This window comes from Hyperolius riggenbachi, chromosome 3, assembly GCF_040937935.1.
Source record: "Hyperolius riggenbachi isolate aHypRig1 chromosome 3, aHypRig1.pri, whole genome shotgun sequence".
NCBI lineage: Eukaryota > Metazoa > Chordata > Amphibia > Anura > Hyperoliidae > Hyperolius > Hyperolius riggenbachi.
In genome coordinates this window covers 14,681,685-14,702,253 of record NC_090648.1, presented here as the reverse complement: position 1 = coordinate 14,702,253, position 20,569 = coordinate 14,681,685, and the positions used below count along the sequence as shown (strand labels likewise).

Genomic DNA, 20,569 nt, shown 5'->3' with positions numbered 1-20,569 from the left:
TGGGAGGCGCCGAGGGACGGACGAAGAAGACGTCAGACAGGTAAGCTTGACCCTCCCTCCCACCCCACACAGGTTTACTGGGAGAAATCCGGATAGCAACTATCCGGGTGTCTCCTGGATCCGGATTTGAGCAGCCCCAATTGCTGTTGAGCAACGCGTTGGGACCTGAGAGGGAGGGCGGATGTGCAGGGGGACCTGCTGGCGAGTAACAGTAATGATTGGATGTGATTTATCTAGAGTGTCCAATCACTGATGAGTTGTTGACAGGACTCTAAAGCCTCATCTACATCTACATCGCCTCTTCCGTGTCCCCGCGCATGCCCGCCGCGTCCCTGCTCGCCGCGTGTGCGCCGCATTCGATTCCCCGCCGGCGCCGCTTATCTTCCGCTCGATTCCCTGCCATTGTCCCCTTGCGGGGAGCGAGCAGGGAATCGGCGGTGGGAAGATCCGTCCTGTCGGATCTTATCAATCGAGCCGCTAGGAACATCGCGGCCGCATCTACGTGTGTAGATGCGGCTTTATACACACTTGACAAAGGTGTCTGACATCATGATATGAGATAAACGTGGGTACATATAGTATGAAGAGAGAGTATAGGGTTCCCTCGAATGAGCAATGATTTATTTTAAGTGATGATATTGTAGATCTCAGTTGAGGTCCATCCAGAATGTGATGTATCGGAATTGGGATGCGGTGTCTCCCTCCTCCCTCCCGGCTGGTGGAACGTCCACAGCTGTGTTGTTTTCTCTGCCTCTTGCTAATGTTTTCCAGGTATTGGGAAGTGCTTCCGTGACCTCCTGGCTGCTTCTCCTCCGGTGTTTCCTGTAGTCTGTCACATGACTTCGCACCAGCTGTGCTGGAATGTGGGCCTGCAGACACACTTCTGACATGTGTTTCCCGCCTGTCATGCTGCTATGTGACAGTTATTCAGCAGTGGTGCATTGTGGGAGACAGCATATGCTCACTCCAGTCTGAAGAATCGCAAATATCTTCTGTTTTATGAAGGCAAACTTTTGTTTTTCTGCTAAAGAGAAATTCTGTTCTTGCTACACATTTCCTAGAAACTTATCTGGGATGCACACGGCTCTTTGCAATTTAATGTTTGTAAAAACTTTATATTTCAGTTTGCCGTCGACATGAATGACCAAAATAAATATTGGCCGTAATGATACTAATGTATTATTTATTTATTTATTTATTTTTTAATTCTGATCGGATGTGTTGGAAAAATCAGATTGAAAAATATAAAAACTGATTTTTTTTAATTTATTTATTTATTTATTGCAACAATTGATCATAAAGTAAATTTATGGTATATTGATTTTTTTTTTAACTGATTATTTGATCAAGCTGAAAAAATTTAATCATGTATAGCCACCTTTGAAGGACATGGAGGCTGCCATTTTTTTTTCTCCTTTTTAATCAATACCAGTTGCCTGGCTGTCCTGCTGATCTACCATGCATCAATAGTGTCTGAATCACACACCTGAAACAAGCATGTGGCGAATGCAATCAAACTAAACTCTAATATCTGACCTGTATGCTTGTTCAGGGTCTAGAAGTATTTGAGGCAGAGGAACAGCAGGACAGCCAGGCAATCTGTTTAAAAAGGAAATAAATATGGCAGCCTCCGTATCTTTCACTTCAGGTGTCTTTCAAGCTGTACGCACATCAGATGGAAGTTGTTCAAATCAAAAGACTGATCAAGCAATTGTCAGCAAAAATAGAAGGGAACAACTGAAACACAATGCTAAATGTCTGTGCTCTTTTAGTTTGGATTGTTATGGTGGATTGTTTCGGCCAACAATCGTTCATAATCTAGCTTGTGTACAGGAATCTGCAGGTCATGAATGAAGCATCCATAAAGTGCTGCTGCGTGAAAAGAATGGTTCACTCATGCCATTGCTAGCGACGTGTCACTCATGACCTGTCTTCCATCGTTCGTTGATAATTTTCGATAACTTTCCTTTGATGAGTGTATAAACCTTTAGTCCAAGTTGTTACTTTTCCGGTCTGGAATCTGTACTCAGTATCACTGGTCCTCAGAACGTGCAGGCCAGTGTAGCCTCCCGCAGGGATAACTAGCTGCACAGCTCAGGAACATTTGTCACTTGTTTACCACATCTGCACAGACTGATTGGCAGGTTCTGACACGCCCGGTCCATGACAGAGCTGGAATGATCAGTGTGGAGCAGTTAAGCATCTCATTTCATAAACGGCATACAATGCAAGCAATGTAAAGTATGTGCCACCAAGCCTAACAATATGTAACGCTGGACTGACAGGAATGCCTCACTTCTCAGCATATGTCCATCGCTATTTCACTCTACAAACTTCCTGCTTCTCCTGAGCTGTAATGTGAATGGCAAGGGTGTTACAAATCTTCTCTCATTCACTAGACAAAGACAAGACACAACATTTATATCGCACCTTTCTCCAGGCGGACTCAAAGTGCCACAGCTGCAGCCACTTTGCTCCACGGGTGATCAGGATCATTAGGCATCCTTGCCTATAGACTCCTTACTGCTTTACGTTCTGGCTTGAGTTGGGATTGGAACTGTGCTGACTGTGTGTAAGTTGAGTCCTGCGTTATACACGGGGAAATGAGGATAAATGATTTAATTACTGACAGCTCTGGATTTGGACATATAGTATTATAAACAATGTGTGTTGATTGTGTTTTTAAAGTGTCTTAAAGGACTTTAAGGATGTAAACTTAAAAATCTATTTTGTACTCACCTGGGGTTTCTTCCAGCCCCGAGCAACAGTCCCGGGCCCCCTCTGTGTGCCCGCAATGATGGCGACCCGCCGGTGGGGTCGAATCTCCTGAGTGCTCGCGTGTCCACGTCATCTGGTGCATACTGCGTCTATGCACAGCTACATGTGCAGTATATCCATCCTGCTCCTATGTTACTGCGCAGAGGGATGTCAAAGGACAGGAGCGCGCTCGCTCCCCCCGCCTCTCCAATCGGTGCGCACGCCGGGACGCAGGAACAAGCGCACTCCTGTCCTGTGACATCACTCTGCGCAGTCACATGGGAGCAGAACGGATATACTGCTCATATAGTTGTGTGCAGGCGCAGTACGCGCCAGATGACGTGGACGTGCGCATATAAGCCGTCCCCCGCCGGCAGGTCGCCATAATTGCAGGCGGCCAACGGGGTCACCGAAGCGGGCTGCGGCGAGGGACTGAGACTGTTCCTCGGGGATGGAAGAAGCCCCAGGTGAGTACAAAATTAGATTTTTAAAGTTTGCCTCAGAAGTCCTTTAAACAAACTTATAACAGTTAATACAATACTGTAACCTGTCACATCTAAATATGTAGTAGCAAAGCAGTATTGTGTATTATTTTGTTCATGAAGTCAGCTTTGTTTGTATCTCTGAAAACCTTGTATCTCGAGTGCTTTGTAGTTAGAGGACTCTCCATTTATGTAAACAAAGCAACTGGTAGTGGAGGGACTTATTTATCTGGTGCTTTCCACAGATACAGTATTTTTGAAGTGACATTTTGGTGCATAAAGTTAGAAGCACACATTAGATGAGGGAAATGGGAGGCTGTCCTGTTTATTTCTTTCTTACAATGTTGATTGCTTGCTCTGCCTCTAATAAATGTTACCCATAGCCCCTGAACAAGCATGCAGATCAGGTGCTCTGACTAAACTAGCTGCATGCTTGTTTCAGGTGTGGGATTCAGACACTACTGCAGCCATATAGACCAGCAGGATAACCGGTATTGTTTAACAGGAAATAAAAGTTTGTAGTGGAGGATTTTGCACACATCTGGTAACCTTACTGGTCCAGTCAGGAAGTGAAGCTGGATGTGGCCGTAGAGAGACCACAACAACAAAATGCTTTATTTAGCCTCATGGTCTTGCCGCCCATCGTAAGAAATAACCCACCCAAAACCTCAGAGCTCGTCTGTCGCAGATCCAGCGCTGCCACGTGTGTCTGAGGGCGGCTAGGCTCAGGATGACTTCTCTGGCCGACTCCATCACTGTCATATCATTCACCACACCGCCACTGCGCCCAGCCCGCCTGATCCACCGGCCTTCTACTGAATGAGGACAACTTATCCACCAGAAATAACCCACGCACACCCTCAGCGCTCGCCTGGCACAGATCCAGCGCTGCCACGTGTGTCAGAGGCCGGGCGGGCTCAGGACGACTTCTCTAGCCGATTCCATCACTGTCATATCATTCACCACACCGCCACTGCGCACAGCCCGCCTGATCCACCGGCCTTCTACTGAATGAGGGCAATTTATCCACCAGAAATAACCCACGCACACCCTCAGAGCTCACCTGGCGCAGATCCAGCGCTGCCACGTGTACCTGAGGGCGGCCAGGCTCAGGACGACTTCTCTGGCTGATTCCATCACTGTCATATCATTCACCACACCCGCCACTGCGCCCAGCCCGCCTGATCCACCGGCCTTCTACTGAATGAGGACAACTTATCCACCAGAAATAAAGATGTCATTCTCAGTGGAGCAGCAAGTGAGGGCCGCATGTCCTGCAATACAGCGCCACAGGTTTATTTATTTCAACATCTGCAAGGACTTTGTATGTTCTCCCCGTGTCTGTGTGGGTTTCCTCCGGGCTTTCTGGTTTCCTCCCACATCCCAAAAACATACAGATAAGTTAATTGGATTCCCCCTAAATTGGCCGCAGACTACGATACATACGCTACACGATACATACATAGACATATGACTATGTTAGGGACTAGATTGTGAGCCCCTCTGAGGGCTCTTTCACACCAGAGCTCATTTGCAGCGGTTAAACGCAAAGTCAGAACTTTGCATTAACCTTTTCCGACAAGCATATTCTCTAGCTTAGGCCACGCACCCACTAAATAACCTAATTACGCACTGCCTGTACATATACTGTATACTTCCCCCACCTCTTGTTTCCACCCCATTCCTTTAGATTGTAAGCTTGCAAGGGCAGGGCTCTCACCCTTTTGTGTCATGGAATGTTATTAATGTAATTGCTTGCACTCTGTTAGACATTCATACATTTTAGTCATCATGTTAAATCAAATTGTAATCAGTAGTGCTGTATCTTGTATCAGTGTTTATATTTGATGTATCTCATTGTCTGTATCGTTATGTATCCCTTGTTTGTTTTCTTACATTGTACAGCGCCACGGAATATGTTGGCACTTTATAAATAAATATAATTAACCAAGGTAAAATAAAATGTCCATAGACTTCCATTTTACCTTTTACACCCGAGGCTGTGTTTCGATGCGTTGGGGTTTGACGCACCCGGGAGCTTTTCATAGTTGGGAGCCGGCGTTTTCCTGTCGGGTTGATTTAGTACCGCTGCTGAATTGCGTTGCACCGCAGATTCCCGATGACGCGCCACAGGGCATATAAACGCGTGTGGGGGACCGGCTGCTGCTCGCGTTCTAGATGTGAGAGCCACGAGGGACAGTTTGTACAGAGCTGCGTAATATGTCGGCACTATATACTTCAAATAAATAATTGAATTGGTTTCCGTTGATATCTGATCAAGATCTAATAGAAGGGGGGTTGGGGGAGGGAGTCGGAGGTTTCATAAACTGAGTTGGATTCGGATGATTTTTGTGCCAACACCACAGCCCTGATTCTTGATCGATTTAAATTGGCCGATATCTGACCGAATTGACCAATTAACTGTTCACATGCTTTCGATCGACTCGGAATGGATTTCGGGCGTCAGAGCATGGAGACAAAACACTGTTCAGATCGATTGGTGAAGGAGAATTGGGAGAATCTCGCAGTGTGTGGGCCACCAGCCTCTCGACTTTTGATCTGCCACATTGTTGATTGCGTAATAAAGTTAATAGTTGTAATCGCTCGATGGAAAATCGCTGGATGTATAAGCACTGTAAGTGTATGGGTACGTTTAGTGCATGCTGGGACTTGCAGTGCCACAGAGGGCGCCATCAGAGCCTGCTAGAACCTGCAGATAACGGTTAGTGGCAACATGTTTGATCTTTAGTTCTTTGGTGTGTTTTCCCACGAGTGTCACATGGCCTGAGCAGTGTGACCGTGTGACAGCAGAGCGCGGTATGTGTGTGTATATATAGCACATGGTGACACAGCGCAGGAGAGCTGCCCGCAGGGCCGGGCCGAGGCATAGGCTGGAGAGGCTCCAGCCTCAGGGCGCAGTGTAGGAGGGGGCGCAGAATTCATTCAGCTGTCATTCCTAATTGTGTATGAAGCAGAAAGAAATAATAAAAGGGGTACATGGCAGTGACTGCAAGCCAAATAACTAGATATTAAGGTGTTGGGGAGGTTGTGGGCCCTGTGGCGCCTCTTAGTCTAATAGCAATCAGTGTGTGACGGCTGGGGAGGCAGGGATGGAGGGGCGCACTTTGCTGTCTCAGCCTTGGGTGCTGGAGGACCTTGTCCCGGCTCTGGCTGCCCGGGAGGAGGAGGGGGAGGAACATGTATGTAAGTATAGCACAATGTATAATGCACAGCCCAGCCTCACTCATTGTCCGGCCGCCCTTCTCCTGGAAGTGTCTGGGCAGGGAGGAGAATTCCTGAGATTCCTTTCTGCTCAGCCAAGATGTGAGAGTGGCGGCCCTGAGCAAACTGCCCTCCCTGGGGCTCAAGATTCACTCCCGGCCCCCCCTGCCCTCTCCATCGCACTTCACTCCCGGCCCCCCTGCCCTCTCCATCACGCTTCACTCCCAGCCCCCCTGCCCTCTCCATCACGCTTCACTTTCAGCCCCCCTGCCCTCTCCATCACGCTTCACTCCCCCCCCCCCCCTGACCTCTCCATCACACTTCACTCCCGGCCCCCCTGCCCTCTCCATCACACTTCACTCCCGGCCCCCCTGCCCTCTCCATCACACTTCACTCCCGGCCCCCCTGCCCTCTCCATCACACTTCACTCCCGCCCCCCCCCCCCCCTGCCCTCTCCATCACACTTCACTCCCGGCCCCCCTGCCCTCTCCATCACACTTCACTCCCGGCCCCCCCCCTGCCCTCTCCATCACACTTAACTCCCGGCCCCCCCCCTGCCCTCTCCATCACACTTCACTCCCGGCCCCCCTGACCTCTCCATCACACTTCACTCCCGGCCCCCCTGCCCTCTCCATCACACTTCACTCCCAGCCCCCCTGCCCTCTCCATCACGCTTCACTCCCGGCCCCCCTGCCCTCTCCATCACACTACACTCCCGGCCCCCCCTGCCCTCTCCATCGCACTTCACTCCCGGCCCCCCCTGCCCTCTCCATCGCACTTCACTCCCGGCCCCCCTGCCCTCTCCCATCACGCTTCACTCCCGGCCCCCCTGCCCTCTCCATCACGCTTCACTCCCGGCCCCCCTGCCCTCTCCATCACACTACACTCCCGGCCCCCCTGCCCTCTCCATCACACTACACTCCCGGCCCCCCTGCCCTCTCCATCACACTACACTCCCGGCCCCCCTGCCCTCTCCATCACACTACACTCCCGGCCCCCCTGCCCTCTCCATCACACTACACTCCCGTCCCCCCTGCCCTTTCCATCACACTTCACTCCAGGCTCCCCTGCCCTCTCCATCACGCTTCACTCCCGGCCCCCGGCCCTCTCCATCACACTTTACTCCCGCCCCCCTGCCCTCTCCATCACACTACACTCCCGGCCCCCCTGCCCTCTCCATCACACTTCACTCCCGGCCCCCCTGCCCTCTCCATCACACTTCACTCCCGGCCCCCCTGCCCTCTCCATCACACTACACTCCCGGCCCCCCCTGCCCTCTCCATCACGCTTCACTCCCGGCCCCCCTGCCCTCTCCATCACGCTTCACTCCCGCCCCCCCTGCCCTCTCCATCACGCTTCACTCCCGCCCCCCCTGCCCTCTCCATCACGCTTCACTCCCGCCCCCCCTGCCCTCTCCATCACGCTTCACTCCCGCCCCCCCCCTGCCCTCTCCATCACGCTTCACTCCCGCCCCCCCTGCCCTCTCCATCACACTTTACTCCCGCCCCCCCTGCCCTCTCCATCACACTTCACTCCCGGCCTACCCTGCCCTCTCCATCACACTTCACTCCCGGCCCCCCTGCCCTCTCCATCACACTTCACTCCCGGCCCCCCTGCCCTCTCCATCACACTACACTCCCGGCCCCCCCTGCCCTCTCCATCACGCTTCACTCCCGGCCCCCCTGCCCTCTCCATCACGCTTCACTCCCGCCCCCCCTGCCCTCTCCATCACGCTTCACTCCCGCCCCCCCTGCCCTCTCCATCACGCTTCACTCCCGCCCCCCCTGCCCTCTCCATCACGCTTCACTCCCGCCCCCCCCCTGCCCTCTCCATCACGCTTCACTCCCGCCCCCCCTGCCCTCTCCATCACACTTTACTCCCGCCCCCCCTGCCCTCTCCATCACACTTCACTCCCGGCCTACCCTGCCCTCTCCATCACACTACACTCCCGGCCCCCCCCCCCCCCTGCCCTCTCCATCACACTTCACTCCCGGCCCCCCCTGCCCTCTCCATCACACTTTACTCCCGACCCCCCCCCCCCCTGCCCTCTCCATAACACTTCACTCCCGGCCCCCCTGCCCTCTCCATCACACTTCACTCCCGCCCCCCCTGCCCTCTCCATCACACTTCACTCCCGGCCCCCCTGCCCTCTCCATCACACTTCACTCCCGGCCCCACCCCCTGCCCTCTCCATAACACTTCACTCCCGCCCCCCCTGCCCTCTCCATCACACTTCACTCCCGCCCCCCCTGCCCTCTCCATCACACTTCAATTCCGGCCCCCCTGCCCTCTCCATCACACTTCACTCCCAGCCCCCTGCCCTCTCCATCACACTTCACTTCCGGCCCCCCTGCCCTCTCCATCACACTTCACTTCCGGCCCCCCTGCCCTCTTCATCACACTTCACTCCCGACCCCCCCTGCCCTCTCCATCACACTTCACTCCCGACCCCCCCTGCCCTCTCCATAACACTTCACTCCCGACCCCCCTGCCCTCTCCATCACACTTCACTCCCGGCCCCCCCTGCCCTCTCCATCACACTTCACTCCTGGCCCCCCCCCTGCCCTCTCCATCACACTTCACTCCTGGCCCCCCTGCCCTCTCCATCACACTTCACTCCCGGCCCTCTTCATAACACCTAACCCCGATCCTCAGAACTCCTCACCACGCATCTGTACAGGGAGTCCCAGCCAGCCCTGACTAGGAGGTCTGTGTTTCTTGTCTGTGGCCAGATTCTGTCTCCTTTTTAAAGTGGACCTGAACTCAGAACTTCCTCTCTGCTCTAAAAGATAAGCAACAGCTTAACAACCTTTAAAGAAAAACATTTTTGTTACAGCTGATACATCTGCATTGTCTACTTCCTGCTTTCCTGGAAGCAAAATTAGGTTGGGTGCAACATAAGAGTATGAAACGTTATGTTTTCTGTCATGAGCTGTTTGTTTTTGTGTTTTTTTGTTTTTTGTTTTTTTTTCCCCGCATATGCGTTTTGCATGCGGTTTTACAGGTTTGCGGTTCGCATATACAAAACGCATATGGGGTTTACATTGCGCTTTATGCAAATCACTAGGAAGACAACAGGAAGCGGAAATAAATTACAAAACAATAAAAAAAAAGCGTATAAAAACGCATGAAAAACTCAATACAAAATGCAATACATTGCATTCCCATTGACTTTCATTATGTGCATTTTTAAATAGTACGCAACAAAACCAGCGTTTTTAAAAACGCACGCATACAAATTTTTATATGCCTTCTTTCATGCTGCCCATAGATTTCTATTAGTGGCAAAAAGGCAGCGTTTTCCACAACACTTGCGTTTCTGCTGAGTGGGCACCTAGCCATAGGGTTAACATCCTGTGTTTACAAATTAGCTGCTCTGCCATGGCAGGCAGCTGGGAGATCAAATTACACTTGTGGCTAAACTCTCTAAATACATACAGGGTGCATTTCTCTATTTTTCTTCTGTCCTGTGCAAGAGTTTAGGTCCACTAAACTTTAGTGACTTATGGTGGGAAATACATGGGTCGATCCGGCGGCCGATTAGCCGCCGGATCGATTACCGCTCATCCCCACCGGCGCTCCTTATCAGCTGCTCAATTCCCTGCCATTGTCCGCCGACTGGGATCGTGCAGCGTGATCTTATCAGCTGGCTGGATCAGCTGCCCGAGACACGGTACAGAAACGTATCGTGTATCCCCAGCATAAAGCACAATCAGAAATGACAAAATCCCTCCAGTTGAGGACACAGACACAAGTAAACGTTTACCATAATTATGCTTTTTTCCATGTTGCTTAATAAGAGTAAGGCCTCCTACACAGGCTGGATAAACCTCAGAGGGAACGATCTTTTGGGGCCGACTCGAGAGTGTATAGCTGTCCCATGAGGTTTGCAAGTCGTTGAACGACCAGCCATTAATTACAGTCTTCTGCATGCTGCATTGTTCACCGCCCCATATCCCCCCCCCCCCCCTTCCCTCTCCATAGCTCAGCACACACAGCTCTGCTATAGCTGCACAACATGTCTGTGCAACACTCACACCGAAAACAGCTGTGTTAATAATCGATAGGAGGGATGGAAATCGGACGTGTATACAGGGCTTCAGTGTAAAACATGTCACATGGCCGTCTGTGTCCAAACTCTTCTGCTGCTCTCTTTGCAAGAAACATAAATCCTAGCAACTTTCTGAGGATATGTTTTGTACGAAACAAGTTGCTGCGGCCCGATTGGTTTCGGCAGCATTGTTCAGCCAACGCAGTATTTGCTATTAATTTGGCTGTGTGTTTTACGCCTTCACAGTCGTCTTCCATTTCTCTGTGCCCGACTTAATTAGAGCAACAAGCCTAGTCAGACGAGTCTCGTGGAAGATAAACGGCGAGACCGGTCGGGCAGAGCTAGGCGGAGCCTTGGGTGGCAATCACAACAGCCGGTTTTCATGCACCTTGTTTGTAAATGTAGCTGAGTTTTCAGATCTGCGTTACACTCTGCTGTGTATTCTTTTTATTAGTTTATTTTTAAAGTATTCATTCAAAAGGAGAATTCTTAAGGTGGGCACACACTATACAATATTCCTTTCAGATCCTATTTGAGTGAATGATTGATCGATATTCAGATCTGGCTTCGATCGGATGTAGAAGAAAGCTAGCACATTTTATTTAAGTATTTATAAAGCGCAAATATATTACGCAGCTCTGTACAGAGTATATTTTGTCTTGTCACTGACTCTCTACTCAGAGGGGGACACAATCTAGTCCCTACCATAGTGATATGGCTATGTGTGTATAGTGTAATGCGTGCAGTGTCCTCCCCAGGCTCTTTTAGCTGGGTACTCCACTCGGTTAGTTTTGGTGAGCACCCGGCTGTCATCGGCTCACCACCTCCTTTGCTGTAAGCAGAGTTGTACAGAGAAGCACCGGCCCTGCATTCTCCAATCTCGCCCCACCCGGCTACTTTATCATGCTACCCGGCTGGAAAAAAATTCTGGAGAGACCATTGGCGTGTATTATAGTCTAGGGCCAATTTAGGGGGATGCCAATTAACTTATCTGTATGTTTTTTTGGGATGTGGGGTGAAACCAGAGTGCCTGGAGGAAACCCACGCAGACACGGAGAACGTACAAACTCCTTGCAGATGTTGACCTGGCTGGGATTGGAACCGGTGACTCAGTGCTGCAAGGCGAGAGCGCTAACTACTACACCACTGTGCTGCCCACACGTGTATGCGGTTGGGGTGTGTTGTTTTTTTTTTTTGTTTTTTTTTTTTTATACAAATTAAGATTTTCGATAATTTTCGGATTACATGGCAAATGAAAGGACATAAACACAGCCAGTATTTCGATCAATATTATCCAGCATGTTCAGTCTGCTTCCAAAACGAGAGAGATTATGAGCTGCAGTTGGTCGCTGGCAGTCAGTAGGCTGTACATTTTTTTTTTTTGCCCAGTCTGATCTTTTTCTCGATCAGAAGCAGATTGGTCAAAGGAAATTGTGTGTGTGTGTGTGTGTGTGTGTGTGTATGGGGTGGTGTGTGTATGGGGTGGTGTGTGTATGGGGTGGTGTGTGTGTGTGTGTGTGTGTGTGTGTGTGTCCTTTTGATGGTAAATGTCATGGTGTGTACCAGCCTTTGAGGCAGTTCATACTCTGTATGATTGGATGCTAAATATGGGAGTAAGACCGAACAGTGTGTAACCTGTATTATTGTCCTGTGTACTGAGAGTGGGAGGTGCCAAGTATAAGACCGGGCTGTTTCTTAAAGATCTGTGCTGCATGGACTCTCCAGCCCGCAGCACAGATCGTGTTAATGGCAGGGCGATCAGACTTCCTCCCCCTTTTTTTCCCCACCAGGGGGATGACCTGCTGGGGGTGTCTGATCACCGCCGCTCCATGTGGCCGAGCGGGGGGGCTCCACAAAGCCCCCCTTCGCAGCGGTTTCCGGCGTCCCTTCCTCTCCCTCTGAGGCGCGCAGAACGGATATCCGTCCTGCGCCAGATAGGATAGGCTTCAGCCTATCAAATGACGGCGATCCCCGGCCAATCAGAGGCCGGGGATCGCCAATCTCCTTTACGCCGTATTGATGTAAACAGTGGGGATTTTTTCCCCGCGTGTTTACATTATGCGTGCGAGCTGCGATCGCCTGTCGGCGTTAGCTGGTCGTTAAGTGGTTAAAGTGCACTTGAAAACAGAGAAATGCACCCTGTATGTATTTAGAGAGTTTAGCCTGTCTAATTCCCCCTCATCTGTGACTAATCACCAGTGTAATTTGATCTCTCAGCTGTGTCAGCTGACTGCCCCAGCAGAGTAGCTAATTTGCAAACAAAGGATGATAACCCCATGTCTGCTTTCATGAAAGAAGGAAGTAGACACACTGCAGATTTATTGCTGGATTTTGCATCAGCTGTAACAAAGAAATGTTTTTCTTTAAAGGTTATTATGCTGTTGTGTATCTGTTTGAGCAGAGAGGAAGTTGGGGGTTTAGGTCCGCATTAAAATCTTAAACAGTAATTCTCCTTGCAGGCCTGCAGAGGGCGCCCCAGAGCTGTTGCCCTTGTTGAGATGGGAAAACATTGGAGTTCTGTACTGTTTGCCGCCCTCCATGCTGGTCTAGTCGGATAATCTGACATTGTGTAACCTGCTTATCTCAGCAATCCTGCCGGGAGTGTCAAGGTTTATAAAATAGAGTTCTCACCCCACCCTGTCAGACAATAGCACTTCCTGAGCAGCACAGCCACTGTCACACCCCATGACTGCTCCACCGTCACAGCTGTGCTATACAGGGGGAACATGGGAGTAATGTGCACCCCTCACCCCGGGGTGTCCTGGCCCTCTGTACCCCCCATGACTCCTCCACCGTCACAGCTGTGCTATACAGGGGGAACATGGGAGTAATGCGCGATACCACGTGTGACACTTTTTTGCAGCCTAGGTGCGCTAAGGGGCCCAAAGTCCAATGAGTACCTTTAGGATTTCACAGGTCATTTTGAGGCATTTGGTTTCTAGACTACTCACGGTTTAGGGCCCCTAAAATGCCAGGGCAGTATAGGAACCCCACAAGTGACCCCATTTTAGAAAGAAGACACCCCAAGGTATTCCGTTAGTAGTATGGTGAGTTCATAGAAGATTTTATTTCTTGTCACGTTAGCGGAAATTGATTTTTTTTTTCACAAAGTGTCATTTTCCGCTAACTTGTGACAAAAAATAAAATCTTCTATGAACTCGTCATACACCTAACAGAATACCTTGGGGTGTCTTCTTTCTAAAATGGGGTCACTTGTGGGGTTCCTATACTGTCCTGGCATTTTAGGGGCCCTAAACCGTGAGGAGTTGTCTGGAAAGCAAATGCCTCAAAATGACCTGTGATTAGGACGTTGGGCCCCTTAGCGCACCTAGACTGCAAAAAAGTGTCACATGTGGTATCGACGTACTCAGGAGAAGTAGTATAATGTGTTTTGGGGTGTATTTTTACACATACCCATGCTGGGTGGGAGAAATCTCTCTGTAAATGGACAATTGTGTGTAAAAAAAAATAATAATAATAATAAAAAAAAAAATTGTCATTTACAGAGCTATTTCTCCCACCCAGCATAGGTATGTGTAAAAATACACCCCAAAACACATTATACTACTTCTCCTGAGTACGGCGATACCACATGTGTGACACTTTTTTTTGCAGCCTAGGTGTGCTAAGGGGCCCAACGTCCTATTCACAGGTCATTTTGAGGCATTTGGTTTCTAGACTACTCCTCACGCTTTAGGGCCCCTAAAATGCCAGGGCAGTATAGGAACCCCACAAGTGACCCCATTTTAGAAAGAAGACACCCCAAGGTATTCCGTTAGTATGGCGAGTTCATAGAATTTTTTTGTCACAAGTTAGCGTAAATTTATTTTTATTTATTTATTTTTTCACCAAGTGTCATTTTCCACTAACTTGTGACAAAAAATAAAATCTTCTATGAACTCACCATACACCTAACAGAATACCTTGGGGTGTCTTCTTTCTAAAATGGGGGTCACTTGGTGGCAGGGCTGTGGAGTTGGAGTCGGAGTCGACGAGTCTGAGTTGGGGCAATTTTGGGCACCCGGAGTCGGAGTCGCATGATTTTTGTACAAAATCCACAGCCTTGTTAAGTATTAGACTAAGGAGTCGGAGTCGAGGAGTCGGAGTCTGAGCAATTTTGGGTATCCGGAGTTGGAGTCGGAGTCGTGGTTTCAGAAACTGAGGAGTCTAAGTTGGAGTCGGAAGATTTTTGTACCGACTCCACAGCCCTGCTTGGTGGGGTTCCTATACTGACCTGGCATTTTAGGGGCCCAAAACCGTGAGGAGTAGTCTGGAAACCAAATGCCTCAAAATGCCTGTTCAGGGGTATAAGCATCTGCAAATTTTGATGACAGGTGGTCTATGAGGGGGCAAATTTTGTGGAACCGGTCATAAGCAGGGTGGCCTCTTAGATGACAGGTTGTATTGGCACTGAAGTGCAGGAAGCACAGGATGTTCTCAAATCGTGACCTAGGCATGACAGCAGAGAACATGGGCATGTGATGTATTGGGTGCGTAGACCAATAAGACCGCAATACATTCTTTTTGACTAGACCCATGTTGAGAAGGCCCCCCCAAAAAAGGTTACGTTCGGAAACTTGGAGTGGTTTCCACCGAAAAGGCTGGGCATGGTAGCTTCTTGGATTGGCGGTTGCGTATTGTCTGGCATAACGGTTGGTCTCAGCCACAATTAGGTCGTAGAGACCAGCAGTGATCAGAAAAATAAAATTCTGTCACTGCGGTGGGGCGGGTGAGGGTTTGGCCGGGTGATCGGAAGCACGCAGGGGGCAGATTAGGGCCTGATCTGATGGATAGGAGTGCTATGGGGAGGTGACAGGAGGTGATTGATGGGTGTCTCAAGGTGTGATTAGAGGGGGGGGGGGGGGATAGATGCAAGCAATGCACTGGGGAGGTGATCGGAAGGGGGTCTGAGGGTTTGGCCGAGTGATCAGGAGCCCACACGGGGCAAATTAGGGCCTGATCTGATGGGTAGGTGTGCTAGGGGGTGACAGGAGGTGATTGATGGGTGTCTCAAGGTGTGATTAGAGGGGGGAATAGATACAAGCAATGCACTGGGGAAGTGATCGGGGGGGGTCTGAGGGTGTGGGCGGGTGATTGGGTGCCCGCAGGGGGCAGTTTAGGGTCTGATCTGATGGGTAGCAGTGACAGGGGGTGACAGGGTGATTGATAGGTGATCAGTAGGTGATTACAGGGGAGAATTTATGCAAGCAATGCACTGGCGAGTTGATCATAGGGGGTCTGGGGAGCTATTTGAGGGTATGGGCGGGTTAGGGTCTGATCTGATGGGTAACAGTGACAGGGGGTGATTGATGGGTGATTAGAGGGGAGAACAGATGTAAACAATGCACTTGGGAGGTGATCTGAGGGTGTGGGCGGGTGATCAGGTGCCCGCAAAGGGGCAGGTTAGGGTCTGAGCTGATGGGTGGCAGTGACAGGTGGTGACGGGGTGATTGATGGGTGATTGACAGGTGATCAGTGGGTGACTACAGGGGAGAATAGATGTATACAGTACACAGGGGGGTCTGGGGAGGATCTGAGGGTGTGGGGGGGGGTGATCAGGAGCCCCCAGGGGGCAGTTTAGGACCTAACCTAAAAAATAGCGTTGACAGATAGTGACAGGGAGTGATTGATGGGTGATTGGGTGCAAACAGGGGTCTGGGGGGTGGGCGGGGGGGGGGGGGGGTCTGAGGGGTGCTGTGGGCGATCAGAGGGCAGGGGGGGGGGGCAGGTGTGTGTGGTTTTACCAGGGGGCTGCCTCCTGCCCTGGGGGTCCCTCGATCACTGGGGCTGGAGGCAGCCTGTATAATACGCTTTGTATACATTACAAAGCGTGTTATTCGCTTTCTATGCGGAAGATCGGGTGTTAACAACCCGCCGGTGGTGCTAATTGGCCGGTGGGTTGACGTTGCGGGTGGGCGGAGCCTATTGCCGGCGGATGCATCCAGCGCGCGATCCCCGGCCAGATAGTGCAGAACGAGCCGCCGCTGGGCGGTCGGCAAGTCTTTAAAGCGGACCCAAACCAAACATTTTTTTACTTCAAAATATTTAGTTGCACCACTCTGACACATACACTCCTTCAAGCCTATGAGCATTTCAGTGCATGCTTTTCACCCTTCTCTTTTCATAACTAGGGTTATACAGGTTGCAGACATTACTTCTGAGCTTAGTAGGAGGTTTTAGATCATGGGTTTGTTTGTCATCAGCTACCCTCCCTCACAGGGGCGTCGTCTATGTGAAATCTCACACAAGCTGAGATCACCTCCCCTGTGACATCATCAGTAGCAGCCTTTTTTTTTATTATTTTTATCTCCTCCACCAGTTTGCCGGATTCTGTCCCGGCAATATGAAATGAAGGGAGGGCTTCCTCCAATAAATGTAAAATATTTTATATTTGTCATCATGCAGCTGAAATAAGGCTGCTATTATTATAATTTAGAAAATAGATTTTATTTCTGAAATCGTGTATTTTTAATTTGGGTCCACTTTAATGTATTTCTCCCCTTGGTAGGTGCCGCTGTAACACAACAATCAGTGTTTATTTTTCTGCTGTTGCTGATCATTTCTCTCTCTCTCACAGATCTGAGGGTTTGGTTGTACAGAAGATGGCGGGGGCCTCGGTGAAGGTGGCTGTCCGTGTGCGACCGTACAACAATCGGGAGATATCGCACAATGCAAAATGTGTCATCCAGATGCAGGGCACATCCACATGTAAGACCCCCTCTGTGCTGAATGTCTACTGATGGTCATAGAAGTGTGGAGGCTGCTATTACTGACTGCCAATACTATACAAGACAAATAACATTTATATAGCGCTTTTCTCCTGGGGGACTCAAAGCACCAGAGCAGCAGCCACTAGGGCTGCTCTATAGGCAGTAGCCGTGTTAGGGAGACTTGCCCATGGTCCCCTCACTGACTAGGTGCAGCTCACTGAACAGGAACAGCCGAGATTTGCTTCTGGTCTCCTGTGTCAGTACACTATCCAGCCACTGGCTGTCACCTCCAGTAACTCGCTCCCCTGAAACGGCTACGCAGATCAGGCCACACCCCTGAATATGTTTTTTGGGGCACGGATTTGTCTTAATCAGTCCTGCAGCCCTGGTGACCTCCACATTTTCTCAAACTACGTTATATGGACAGTGTATGGCAGCCTCTGTGCAGCAGGTGTACTTTTAAGGGCGGAAATCAATTGAAAGATTGTTGTTTTGTTTGTTGTTCGTATATAATTGTTCATAATAAAGTGGCAGTTCATGCATTCCTTCCACGATCGATTTATAAGATCACTTTACCATTGTGTACATGGAAACAATGGCCTCAATTCACTAAAATCATGCTGGAGATAATAAGGCAAGAGAAAACTTACCTCCACATGAGAGAGTTATCTTATCTCTTCATTTCTGAAGTTACCTCCTCTGTAGTTAATTTACCTCCTCTGTAGTTATTTTACCTCCTCTGTAGTCAATTTACCTCCTCTGTAGTTATTTTCACATGCAGTTAATAAACAGCCTGTCTTTAACTCTGGAGTTATTTTAAGGATTGAAGAGTTAATTTAAAGACAGAAGAGTTAACTTTAGGTTTGCCTGAGGTAAAATGTTTCCTGAGTACTACATGCCTTATCACCATGGTAACAACTCTAGAAACATTATTAAAGACAGGAGATAAGCTTAGTGAATTGAGGCCTATGTCCATTACGTTAGTTTGTCGCCCCCTACTGTTGATTACACATAGGGGTTGATTCACTAAAGCGTGCTAACTGCTATCACAGCTGTTCTCTCGCGATTTGCCGCATACAAAGGTTTGCGCGCCCACAGCGTTATTTCACATGATAAGCGAAAGTCTGAGCGTGATCACATGCAGTTTTCACGTGACAAGTGCACGTGATCAAGCGCAAACCTTCGCTTATCACACAAAGTATTTATTCCTCCAGATTTCCATCCGTTTCTCACTCTTTATCTCTGATTATTTATATATCTTTATTGAGAGAGATTCAATATTAGAAAATAGTACCTCTTTTGTTGTCATTTAAAATGCCCTTTTCTGCCCCTTTATCCCAGCCACCCTTTGAATGACCTCTGAAATGTTAGTGAATAATTTCCAGTGAAATGCTGTGGTCTGTCCAGCAGCCTAAAATATAAAACTTAATTTAAAGGACAACTGAGGCAAGAGGGCTATGGATGCTGCCATGTTTATTTCCTTTTAAGCAATACCAGTTGCCTGGCAGCCCAGCCGATCCTCTGCCTATAATACTTTTAGCCATAGCCCCTAAACAAGCATGCCGCAGTTCAGGTGTCTGACATTATAGTCAGATCTGAGAAGATTAGCTGCATGCTTGTTCCTGGTGTTATTCAGACACCAAACAGACCAGCAGGGCTGCCAGGCAACTGGTATTGTTTAACAGGAAATAAATATGGCAGCTTCCATATCGCTATCATTACACTTGTCCTTCACAACAGGTCCACTGTAAGGACTAATTTACACATAAATCTGCACATTTCCGGTTCAGTACTGTCCTGCCAGTTTTGCAACAGTGTTTTATCTGAATGAACTGTAAATGTACAGATGTACAGTATGTGTGAACAAATCCATAGAAACTCATACAAAACTGATGCCAACTGGCAGGACAGGTCTAGACATCATTTTGTGTGTGAACCCAGCCTTTGCTAGTTAGTGTTGGTTGCCTTCTCATGCAGGAATGTACGGGGGTTGCTGGAGTTCCATTGTCCATCTCTCGCTATGAATGTGTAATCTATAATGTCATCTATTACTAACACCCCTCTTCCTTCTCCTCCAGGTATTTCAAACCCAAAACAGCCCAAAGATGCTCCAAAGAACTTCACCTTCGATTACTCCTACTGGTCACACACTACGGTGAGTCGCACGCTGCGGCGTCTTCCCTCCATCCGCGCTCTGCGTCAGTGTGGGACGAGAGTGTCCGACATTAACCTTTTCCTGTAGAGGAGAAATGGTTGCCACTAGGGGGCGCTGTTGGTGGATAGAATCCTGCACAGCGTCGGTCTCTTTAGAGACGGGATCGCCGCCGGCCCCATTCACCTCTGATGCTTCACATAATGTAAATATTAGACGGACGTGTTTGGGATAATCACTAGGGGGCGCCGTTGCCGGATCTAGACCAGCATGGCGTTACCCTGTGGTGGATCAGTGTCGGACAAAGTCTAAGGGTGCATGCACACATCCAATTTTGAATTAATTTTATCACTCCCCATGTAGTATGAGGACCAACAGATTTTTAAATACTATGAACAGATTGTGTAGGTAAGCTTTCATGGCAATGGTAAAATTGGCCAATCAAAATTGGATGTGTGTACACGCCCTGACACCTTGATCTCCTCAGTGTTGTGTAATAGTTAAAATAGTCTGCTGTGTGAGGGGGCGGAGCTACAGCCCACTGGCCCCACCCTCCTCCACCTGGTGCCATGTCACCTCCTTGCAGTAGTGCAAAGTTGTTGTTTTTTTTTATACAAATCTCTGTCACTTGGGGATTGGGGGATGCTGCAAGCGTCCCTGGCTGATGCTTTTCAGCTTTGGTAAACTGCCGGGGCTATGTACTGGATTATTTCATAGATACAGTATGATTATACATTGGTGGAGATGTGATATTAAGCAGGATTGGTTAAATACGATCTTTTCAATGGATAGGGGACGGGGTTAGAAAATAGTGTTTGATTTACAGGACCACGATCACTAAAATCATAAAATGTAAAGTACATGTAAACCTATACGAATAAGAAGTATTTCTCCCAGAGTAAAATGAGCAATACATGACTTTTCTCCTATGTCGCTGCCACTTACAGTAGGTAATAGAGATCTGACAGAACTGACAGGTTTTGGACCAGCTTATCTCCTCATGGGGGAGTCTCAGGGTTTTCTTTACTTTTGAAAAAAGTTAGTGAATGTCAGTTGCTCCCTCCAACTGCCAAAAAAGTGTGTGGTGAGCAGGGAGAATGGACAGCATATTTTGTATAAATCCTTTTCAGGGAGTGTCTTTGTAAAGAATAAAGGCTATGCTGAGAATCCCCCATGAATAGATGGGCTAGTCCAA

General features: G+C 49.1%; 1 long non-coding RNA gene across 1 annotated transcript in view; it reads left to right on the top strand.

The window, feature by feature from the left end:
* Positions 1–19,381, top strand: part of LOC137562498 (uncharacterized) — a 41,092-nt gene extending 21,711 nt beyond the window's left edge. The window contains exons 3-4 of the long non-coding RNA XR_011030124.1: positions 17,090–17,220; positions 19,301–19,381. This is a non-coding gene — a long non-coding RNA (uncharacterized lncRNA). The remainder of the gene's footprint in view (positions 1–17,089; positions 17,221–19,300) is intronic.
* The last annotated feature ends 1,188 nt before the right edge of the window (positions 19,382–20,569 follow it).